General features: G+C 37.9%; 1 pseudogene; it reads left to right on the forward strand.

The window, feature by feature from the left end:
* Positions 1–4,929: 4,929 nt before the first annotated feature.
* Positions 4,930–5,868, forward strand: LOC113625186 (olfactory receptor 10T2-like; annotated as a pseudogene).

Raw genomic sequence — 5,868 nt, forward strand, 5'->3', positions numbered from 1 at the left:
CTGTTGTGAATAGTGCTGCTATGAACATAAGGGTGCGTGTATCTTTTCGAATTAGAGTTTTCATCTTTTCCCAATATTGCACAGGACTGGAATTTCTGGATCATATGGTAATTCAATTTTTAGTTTTTTAAGGAACTTCCCAGCTATTTTCCATAGTGGCTGCAGCAATTTACATTCCTACCAACAGTGTAGGAGGGTCCCCTTTTCTCCACCACCTCTCCAGTGTTTATTATTTGTGGACTTTTTAATGACAGCCATTCTGATTGCCATGAGATGATATCTCATTGTAGTTTTGATTTGCATTTCTTTAATTATTAGCGAATGTGGAGCTATTTTTCATGTGCCTGTTGGCCGTCTGTATGTCTTCTTTGGAGAAATGTCTATTTGGGTCTTCTACCCATTTTTGATTGGGTTATTTGGCTTTTTGATATTGAGTTGCGTAAGCTGTCTGTATATTTTGGAAATTAAGCTCTTGTTGGTAGCATCATTTGCAAATATTTTCTCCCATTCCATAGGTTGTCTTTTTTTTTTTCATAGGTTGTCTGTTCATTTTGTTTGGTTTCTTGCTGTACAAAAGCATAATTTTGATTACGTGCCATTTTTTTTTTTGCTTTTATTTCTATTACCTTGGGAGACTGAACTAAGAAAATATTACTGCAGTTTATGTCTGAGAATGCTTCGCCTTTGTTCTATCTAGGATTTTTATGGTGTCATGTCTTATATTTAAATCTTTAAGCCATTTTGAGTTTGTGTGTGTGTGTATGGTGTGAGAGAGTGTTCTAACTTCAGTGATTTACGGGGGGCTGCCCAGCTTTCCCAATACCACTTGCTGAAGAAACTGTCTTTTCTCCATTGTACCATCTTGCCTCCTTTGTCAAAGATTAATTGATTGTAGGTGTGTAGGTTTATTTTTGGGCTGTCTTTGTTTGTTCCATTGATCATATGGATGTTTCTGTGCCCAAACCATGTGGTTTTGATTACTGCAGCTTTGTAGTATTGTCTAAAGTCTGGGAGGGATGTGCCTGCAGGTTTGTTCTTTTTCCTCAGAGTTGCTATGTTAATTCTGGGTCTTTTGTGGTTCCATATAAATTTTACGATTATTTGTTCTAGCTCTGTGAAAAATGTCATGGGTAATTTGATAGGGATCACATTAAATCTGTAGATTGCCTTGGTAGTATGGCCATTTTAACAATATTAATTATTGCAATCCAAGAGCATGAGATATCTTTCCATTTCTTTGTATCATCTTCAATTTCCTTTATGAATGTTTTAGTTCTCAGCATATAGGTCTTTCATATCCTTGGTTAGGTTTATTCCTAAGTATTTTTTTGACGCAATTTTAAATGGGATTTTTTTTTTACTTTCTGATATTTCATTGTTAGTATAAAGAAATGCAACAGTTTTCTGCATATTAATCTTGTATCCTGCTACCTTGCTGAATTCATTTATTAGTTCTAATAGTTTTTATGTGGAGTCTTTAGGGTTTCTATAGAGTATCATGTCATCTGCATACAATGACAATTTTACCTCTTCCCTTCCAATTGGGATACCTTTTATTTCTTTTTCTAATTGCTGTGGTTAGAACTTCCAATACTATGTTGAATAGAAGAGATGAGAGTGGGCATCGTTGTTTTGTTCTAGAATTTAGTGGGAAGGCTTTCAGCTTTTCAGCCTTGAGTATTATATTAGCTGTGGGTTTGTTGTAAGTGCTATTGGTATGTATTGATACTATCACATTGCTAGGTGATGTGGCTATATCTTAATGGGTCTTGAAATGTATTGAAAGAGACAGTGAACAACATTTAGTACATGTCCCATTTAACTAAATGACGGAGAAAACAATTTAATTGGAAATAATTAGTCAGTGCATCTAGAAAGAAAACAAGGGAAGCTTCCTGGGGGAAGATGGCACTCCATTTACTCACTGAACTCTCATGACATAAACCTTTATATTTACCGTATTTTGCTGCAGGTAGGATACGAAATGGTAAAATAGCCCTCTGCTCTGACTAGTATAGAAGTCAGATAGATATGTTAAAATGTCATCCTAATACAATCAGATATGAACACAGAACTCATTAACTCAATCAGAGTGATTGAAGATGATTTTGTAAGAAGGTGACTTTTTTTTGTAGAATTCCATTTTAATAAAATTCAAAAGCAATCAAGATGAAACTGTATTTTTCTGTAACATATATATGTGTAATGAAATTATTTTATTGAGTGAAAGATTCTTTAAATTCTATAGTGCTTTTCAATTTTAAAAGTTTCACACACGTGATTTTGTATAATCCTATAATAAGCCTTTTTCCCACCTTACCCCTTTATTGCCCCGCCTCCCTTCTCTCTCTGCACTGGTAACCACTAGTTTGTTCACTATATCTGTAAGTCAGCTTCTTTTTTGTTTTATTCACTACTTTGTTGTATTTTCAGATTCCACATATAAGTAATATCATAAGTATTTGTCTTTCTCTGTCTGAATTATTTCAGTTAACATAACGTTCTCAAAATCCATCCATGTTGCTGCAGATGGCAAAATTTCATTCTTTTTTGTGGATGAGTAGTATTCCATTTGTGTGTGTGTGTGTGTGCGTGTGCGTGTATATATATGGTGTGTATACATGTGTGTTTCCATTCATCTGTTGATGGATACTTAGCTTTCTTCCATACCTTGGGAATAGTAAATAATACTATGAACACTGGAGTGCATGTGTCTTTTTGAATTAGCGTTTTGGGGTTTTTTTGGGTTTTATACCCAGGAATGGAATTGTTGGGTCATATGGCTGTTCTATTTTTAGTCTTTTGAGAAACTTCTATACTGTTTTCCCCAGTGGTTGCACCAATTTACATTTAGGGAGGTGACATTTAAACTGGGTTTGAAACAAAGACTGTGGTTTAAGAAGCAGGGGGGAAGAACATTGCAAATAGAGAAACAATGTGTGCACAGTAGGAGAGCCACCAAGGGGCCTTCCATGCTTGGGAGATGATGGGATGCTTTCCATGTAGAGGTTGGTGGCAGAAGATGAGATGGACAGGTAAACCTTGAATGCCATGCTAGGGCACTTACAGGGACACTTTAACTTTACTAGTTAAGAAGGTCTTCTCCCAAGTGACTCTGCCTGGGTATAAATACCAGCTCCTCCTTTAACAAACTTCACAAATTAAGTAACTCCCTAAGCCATAGTTTCCTTATTTCAAACATGAACACAATACTTCTATTTATCTCGTAAGGTATTTAAGAGAATAAATGAGAGAGATGGTCTGATTACATTGGCTATCTCGATATTCTGTAAGTATGTCAAGCTCATTCCCACCATGGGGTCTTTGCAGTAGTGTTTCCTGCAAGTGTCATGTTTTACCGCTAGATCTTATATGGTGCATTCTTATCAATTCTAGTCGCAAAGTAAGTATCAGTTCCATAGAAAAGGCTTTCCTGACTCTACAATTGGAAGTAGCCACCTAGTCCCACACTCTCATACCACTTTCCTTTAATTCTCTTCATGGCATTTTTCTCAGTCTGAGATAGGAAAGGTCATATGTGTCTTATCACATGTTATATTTCCCATCAGAGAATTGACTAATACATCATAGACATTAAATAAATATTTTTGGAATTAATTCATTGACTTTGCATAGTCAGTTAAGCACCCTGTACCTTGGTTTCAATGTTTGTAGCATCAGGATTGAAATACCTACCACACAGAATTGTTGGGAGAAACCTAGTGAGAAAATTCTATCAAACACACAGCGTATTGTCCAGTATATTTCAGATTTTGAATAAATACTGGTTACCTGCATCACCGCCTTGTAAATTTTTTCCAGTGTTTCAGTGCATAAAGAACACACAGACTTTCCAGATAAAGGAATACTTTCTCTTTTCTTCAAGCTTTGTGGATCCTACAAAATACTTTCCAGTGTTGTCTCTACCAGTCTTTCCCCACCCTACAACTCCACACCAATGTCTTCTCACTGTTTTCCTTTCATTCCCTAGTGCCTGAAACCAAGCTATGTATTGTTTGGAAACTCTGTATGTTACTTTCATCTCAAACACAGAGTGGATAATTTTAACAGTGGATGAAAATGACCTGAGGAAGTTGAGTTCTTAAAAGAGCTGTGCTGCAAAGAAGTCCTGTCCACCAGTATATCAGCTAGATTTATCCTGGAAGTTTTCCTGAAAAGCTCAAGAATTGATCAGAACATCATGAACCAGATGAGCCATCCAGGATGAGAATAGTCTATCCATAACCATTTTGCTTCCAAGATCTGCCTGAATGACAGACAATTATTGAAAAACTCCACTTCAACTCATTGTTATGTACAGAAAATAGTACAAATTTCAAAATGGTAGATTCTCTTATTAAGTCATTGGCATAATTGTCAGCCAAGCAGCCACTGCCTTCTGGAGAGCACCTCTGAGGATAGAATTATTTTCCAAGAATGTTTGGAAGCCATTCGAAAAATTTTCCTTACTTCTCCTTAGGTTAGTATTGATTCATTCAACATTGTTAAGTACGTATGTATGCCAGGCTGTGATTAGACCACACATAAACATTGTATACCCTTTACTCCTCATACTCCTGTAGGTGAGAAAATGAACTTTTTTTTCATATTTCCCTCATTCATTCAGATTCTGACTGTAGAAGATAGAAAGGGGTGATAAATTAGGGGGTTCCCAGAATATATTTGGGGCTACTCTATGGCATTTACATACATTCTCCTATGAGAATCTTTTTCTTCATCACTCTGAGTCCTGACCTGGAATTCAGCCAGGTACATTTAACTTCCATTTCTCAGGCTTTCTCATTAAGAGTTGTCTGTCAGTGTCCTCGATTAAAGGCCAGGTGACGTCAGTGCTTTCTACAATCTTATCAGAGTCTTGACCCCAAGAACCTCTGCACCTTTGGAGGAGAGTTGTTATGTGCACCAGGAGGATGGACAATCATACCACAGTGAGCACATTCCTTCTGTGGGGATTTTCCAGTTTCCCAGACGGGCAAGATCTCTCCTTCGTGATGATTTTCTTCTCCCATGTGACCATCCTGGTTGCAAATGTGTCCATAATGGTGGCCATCAAGCTCAGTCACAATCTTCACACCCCCACGTACTTTTTCCTCTGTGGTTTGTCCTTTTCAGAAACCTGTACCACTATGGTAATCACCCCCCGCATGCTAGTGGACTTGCTATCAGAAAGCAAGACCATTTCTCTTCTGAGCGTGGCACACAGATGTTTTTCTTCTTTGGCTTGGGAGCTAACAGCTGCTTACTCTTGGCTGCCATGTCCTATGACCATTACACTGCTATTCACAACCCGCTGCACTACACCATCTTGATGACCCAAAAGATCTGCTTCCAGCTCATGACAGCTTCTTGTGTTACTGGGATTGTGGTGTCACTGTGCGTTGTCCTTGTAGTATTCAACTCGTCGTCCTGTGACTCCACCGTCAAGCACTTTTTTTGTGACATTACGTCTGTAGTCTCCCTTGCTGGGATTACACCTTTTTCCAGAAAATGGTTCTTCTTGCCTTCTCTGCCTTTGTTTTGGTGGGGAGCTTTATTTTCATTATGATTTCCTGTGTCTTCATTGGGTCCATAGTTATGAGGATGCCATCTGCCCAGGGGAGGTATAAGGCCTTCTCAACTTGCTCCTTCCACCTCTCTGTGGTGTGCATACACTATGGATTTGCTGGCTTTGTCTATCTGAGACCCAAGGACGGTGACTCATTCCGTGAAGATATGCTGATGCCTGTGACATATACAGTACTGACACCTCTGCTTAATCCCATCGTTTACAGTCTAAGAAACAAAGAAATGAAAATATCCCTAAAGAAAGTACTAGGCAATATATGTAGGTTTTCCCCTAGATGGTAA

This window comes from Aethalodelphis obliquidens, unplaced genomic scaffold (genome assembly GCF_003676395.1).
Source record: "Aethalodelphis obliquidens isolate GAN/ISIS:26980383/991018 unplaced genomic scaffold, ASM367639v1 scaffold14, whole genome shotgun sequence".
Taxonomy (NCBI): Eukaryota; Metazoa; Chordata; class Mammalia; order Artiodactyla; family Delphinidae; genus Aethalodelphis; species Aethalodelphis obliquidens.